Here is a 5,719-nt window from a genome sequence, read left to right as displayed (position 1 = left end):
GTTATCATTATAAGCAATGAGGATTGGAGTTCTGACAATAACGTTAAACATTTGATTATCACTCGAAAACCTTTGACTTTTGCTCAATTTCAGACTAAATTTCCCAATACACGGCACAACATATTTGCCTTTCTACAAGCTCAGTCGTACACTAGCAGGACTCTGAGACTTCTCACGGAAAGGGACTGGGATAATTCTCTGGACAGCTACCTTCTACGACCTAACTCTACAAAAGGAGCTATATCGCAAAATTATAGATTCCTTCAGGACATTATTGACTATGATGGTTTACCCAAGGGACCCAGACTATGGACAATAGACTTACCAGACTTGGGAATGGAAGACGTGTTTAGGATGTATAAAAGGCTATGGTTTACTTTACCCTCAAGCATTTATAGAGAAATGTTTCTTAACTTATTGCATAGAACCTACCTGACCCCAGAAGTGCTTTTTAAAATGCATAGACGTGAGAATGGTGATTGTCCAAAATGTGGACAACCCACAGCTAACCTCATACATTGCTTATGGGCATGTCCGCTCATTCGAAGGTTTTGGAATCAGATAAGAGACTATGCAACCAGACACCTGGTTAACTATATCCCGTTATCGGCTGCATGGGCACTCTGGGGGATTACCCCTGACATCCATACCAGAATTACGCGAGGTGCACGGAGATTACTACTTATTATATCTGCAGTGGCAAAGAAAACGATACTTCAGGTCTGGATATTAACTACACCCCCCACTGTCAAATTGTTTCTGGAAAAATTAGTTAGAGTTTTTTATATGGACTGGGTGGAATCTTCTTTGAATAAAAACACAATAGTACAACGATTTTTCGAAACTTGGGAGACGTTTATTGACACCATTCCGCAGGCAGTTAAGGTAAGGTTACAAGAATGCTTCCAACATACGGAATGGTACGCATTGAGAACTATAAGTGGAGATCCTCCTATTAGCTTGTGACTGAACTTTCACGACATGGGTTGATGACACCTCCGGCACTGCGACGTTGAAAATTTAATGAGACCTAGCGATAGACAAAGAATAATGGTAACGGTCATCACGTTCACACTGGTTATTGAAAATTTTATAGGTTATATATGTTAATCAGTTCATAAAACTTATAGAGTCCATTCATATGGCTTAATGTCATGCATCATTACCTACATCTCCATTTCTACCTGACGTTTTGGTGACTTAGAATGTACAGGATTGTAACTTTCACAATGTAAATGTGATATGCTTCATGTATTTGTCGTACTACAGTGGCAATCTGTACACCTGATCTATGCCAGCTGCTGTGACAGAATCATTATTGTACATTTTCAGAGATGTGGAACATGTGCCTAACTTTTGCTCAAATAAAAATTGTTTTTTTAAAAAAAAAAACATTTGATTATCTAGTATAATGGAACCTGCTAATGCTAATGGTTTTAATGTAGGGGACACTTGAGCATGCCAGGAGAGCCAGGAGAGAACTGGACTAAAGTCATGAGCATGAGTTCAAGGATGGGGGACATGTTCAGATGAAGGATTTAAAGTGAAGTTGTTCGAGATCAGGGCCCTTTTCTGGTTTTTGGCACCAGGATCAGCATTGTTGTTAGGTGCTAGGGATTTTGGGGTCTTTGAGGGGTTCTGTCATAAATACCAAAAGGTTTAGACAGAGATCAATGCGGAAGATATATATACAGTAAAACCTCAATTTTACATATCCTACGCCCATTGACTTCAATACATTTTGGGAATATTCCGATGTTTTGCAAATTTTCCGGCGAAGAGAAACGGGACATATTTACCTATCACTACCCAGAGGTTTAAAATATTCATTAGTTGCATATTTTGCCATGGTTCTGTCTATTCAATCCTATGGGATTTTTAAAAGCATATATATTAATGGTGAACTTTCACCCATTGATAAATGCACTTTTAAAAATCGGATAGGAATGAATAGAAAGTGGGTGAATTTTTCTGATGTACATTTCACATTTTGATAAATCTGCCTCATAGACTGCAAGACATAAGCTTTTTTTCATAAAGGCTTTCAGTTCAACTATTATACATAATCTACTTCAGAGCAAAAGAAAAAGGTGACCTCCTTCATAAATCTTTGCTTTAAGAAGGAAAATCATATAGTGTTTCACTGGTCTGACTTTCCCTAAACTCTAGTGGGAAATCTAGATAAAACTCTTGAGTTTATCAGCTAAGAAAAGGCTAAAACTGTTTTTTTTTCTTCTAAAACATGCAGTATGAGTTTAAAGTAATTAATACATTCATCTATAATTAGGGCTTTAATATATGCCATTGCCTCAAGCTGCATTAATGTTCTTAACTTTCATCAGTATTCATTTTAAATGCTTTATTGCTGCCTCCAATTGTTAAGTGTTAAAATATGAATTTCTCACACCTCTGAATCATGAGTTTTACCAACTTATGGCTGCAGAAATGAATAATGATATTCACTATACTCACTACATAAAACTTCTGAGAACTGGCAATACATTTTTGAATTCCCCTGTACATTTAGGCTTCTGAAAAGCATGCTTCTTGCTTGATCTTCTTTGTTACCCACATCATGGGCCAATAATATTATCCAATCTTGTGTGGTGGCCTCCAAACACCTTACCAGTCTTCTGCTGCTGAATTCAGTTTCATTATCTCAGTTTTTACAGTTATTTCTTGGAGAGGCTATTAGTTCACTGGAGATTGCACACTTACTCGTTTCCCTCTTACTAGGCTATCAGGGTGTGAATTACCGGCAATTACCACCAATAAAAGTAAACTGAGCTCACATTTTTGGTGATTTAGTTTCTACTAAAGAAGTGGGGGCTAGGAATTCTGGGAAATATTTGCTTTCCACTAACCTGCACTGGTGGTATCAAACCTCTGCATAATATTAGCCCTTGCCATATTGCTATTTAAAAGTGCTGCATATTGTGTTTGACTAAGTAAAAGTTATTTTACATTCAAGAAAATCCCTTTTCCTCATCAGACCCTATTTAGTTTGTAAAAGTGTAGAATGTTTAAAGTTACTAAAAAATAAACCATTACAAGGGCCAAATGTAAAGGTGCATTCAGCATTGTTTTTTGCACTTGAAGCATTTTAACTTTAATGGGCCAAAACACTCAACATGTTAATTTTGTTGGCTATATCCAAAATTCATCCAAACCAATGTAGCAAGGTTCCATAGCACTGTCCATTTGGGGTGGTAAGTACATCAAAAAATAAAAGATAAGATGCCCTTATAACTGGGAAATGTGTGATGCCACCTTCAAACCCACTGTTCCCTAGCATGTCATAGATTATGCACTGAGTCTTGCACACTTTACCTGTTTACTTCTTTACTAGTGATGGAACTGCGACACGTAAATAAAAAATGCAGCCCCAAGCCCAACTTATGTCCCTCCTTAATTTCATGTTTTTTGATTATTTAGTGACCCCACAGGGTCAAATTGGGTTGGCGGGACCCTGGGAAAACACCCATTGGGGTCTGGCCTTCACGGGCCCCCAGCCAACCCAATCCTGTTCCCCATGGCACTGCAGAGACTTTCCCGCCACTCCCGTTTTGGCCTATCACAGCTGCGTGTTGAGGAAGGAGGTAAAAGTGCAATAGTGGCAGTGGTGGTGGGAGGGCACATGTCTGTAGGGGGTACCCTTGATATTGCAAGGAGAGCCCTTGTGGTTGTAGCCCCAGTGGTCCCTCAACACCCCAGTCCAATGCTGCAACTGGCAAATAGTGGTTAAGAAGAGAAACAAAACATTAACCTGGAATATTTCATAATAAAAAATGTGTTTTCTGAGTACATCTTTCCACCTTTGAGTAACTGAGTAACATGGAACCAGATATAGATGTATTCTACAGATAAAGTAATCTTTAATGAGGATCAGCACCAGTTACAATTTCTGAAAGAAAGTCCCTTTAAATCATTTTTGAATCATAATTGGCTACATAACGGACATGTGAATGACTTGAGTTCTCCACTGTGATTTAAAAGATAGGAGGCCACCCCTTTAGAATGGAGACATGAGGGCAAATTTGCTTACCTTCGAAGTTGCGCCAGCGTTGGCTTCGCTACACTTCGCCGCACTTCCGCCGCTAATTCACTCAGTTGAGTGAAGTTGCGCTCTAGGGAGGCAAAAGGTAGCGAAGTTGTGCTACCGTTAATTTGTCAAGAAAAGCGAGGTTACGCTAGCAATGTCTAATTTGCATACGGCGCCAAGTTAAAGTACAATGGACGTATATGTAGCAGCAAATACATTACACTACACAAGCCTGGGAAAGCTTTATAAAATAAAATAGAGTTGTTATTTTGCCCCTACACATGTGCCCTGTGTATAGTTTAGGTGCCATATGTTAGGAAATGTAGGGGGGGTCTTTTTCAGCCTATCACCTTTAAAAAAGTAAAAGACGCCAGAGTATTTTGGGACTTAGAAAAAAATTCAGCTTTTTTTGAAGCAAGCCCTATCTACTCTATTGCACTTCACCTGATCTGAGGTGGCGAAGGCAAGTCTGGCACAAGAGATAACGTTCAGAAAATCTGCAAGTTAGTAAATTAGAGTAGTTACGTCCCTTCGCCATAGCGCAACTTCGCCTGTCGTAAGAGTGTGAAGTAGAGCTAGAGTAGGTCCACTTTGTTAGTGAATTTATGCCAGTACCCGTTAGTAAATTGGCGAAGTAACGAAATGAAGTCATGCTGGCGAATTTTCGCTAGCGTTAGCCACTTCACCCTTTAGTAAATTCACCCCATGGACTTCTCACCTGAAGCACTGCTAATGCTGTTTTAATACCGCATCTCGGAAGGGACACAATTCCCACAATGAAAATTTGTAGCCACTACTTGCACCTGATTCTTGAATGAATTCCTGTGCAATTCTGTCTGGGGCGTCATCAACTTGTGGCCACAAATGCACTGGAATTGTGGGGAAAATGCTGCATTGTAGGCAAAATCAACCAACAAATTCCTATTTGCACACTGCACTTGCATGCTTAATTGCACCCTCTTAGCTGATGCAGAGTAAACAAAAGCATTTAACTGTTTAATCTTGAATCTTAAATGTGACAACACACCAGTAATTAAGCCATGTAAAATACTATACAGTTTTATATGAAAATGGGTGTAAGGAGATTTCAATATCTGTTTAACAGAAAAACAAAACTGATCATTGTAATTAGGTTTCCCCAGAGATAAAGCACTTAGATTTGGGATCTGAGTGAACAGAAAACATGTTTGTAAATCAAAAAGTTTCCACTAAGAAAAACTACATTTTTATAAAATATATATTTTCCAGTGAAACATACATTGCTCCCTGACTTTATAACGTTTAGTTTACAACAATAAAACCGCAACAGTCTAATTCATTTTCTACCCACTCACAATAATGTGTCACTTGTTCCAAGTGTTCTCTCCATTTTGTAGGGTATCAAGCAGAGTAATTTCTTCCTTCAAAGCCCTTTTTGTCAGATTAACTTTCCTGTTTCGGAAACACACACAATAAAAGAATTTCACATGGTCAGGAAATAACAGTAAAATGCTTTCACTTTCAAAATGCACCATACGCTATAACAATAATAGGCTTCCAGAATAAGAAACTAGGAAAGCACTAAAGATAGACATGAGTAATTGCTGTTGAAGCTAATTTATACAGTAAAAAGTATACTATGATATATTCAAATGCTGAACTCCTTCTATCCTATAAAACCTCATTTTAAAGATGGGA

The 5,719-nt window shown here is 38.4% G+C and overlaps 1 long non-coding RNA gene across 1 annotated transcript; it reads right to left on the bottom strand.

The window, feature by feature from the left end:
- Positions 1 to 852: 852 nt before the first annotated feature.
- LOC121394859 lies at positions 853 to 5,475 on the bottom strand. The gene is made up of 2 exons (XR_005962042.1): positions 5,377 to 5,475; positions 853 to 1,030 (listed from the first exon to the last, which is right to left on the bottom strand). It is a non-coding gene; the product is annotated as an uncharacterized LOC121394859 (long non-coding RNA).
- Between the last annotated feature and the right edge of the window lie 244 nt (positions 5,476 to 5,719).

This window comes from Xenopus laevis, chromosome 6L (genome assembly GCF_017654675.1).
Source record: "Xenopus laevis strain J_2021 chromosome 6L, Xenopus_laevis_v10.1, whole genome shotgun sequence".
Taxonomy (NCBI): domain Eukaryota; kingdom Metazoa; phylum Chordata; class Amphibia; order Anura; family Pipidae; genus Xenopus; species Xenopus laevis.
This window is presented reverse-complemented; position numbering and strand designations above follow the sequence as displayed.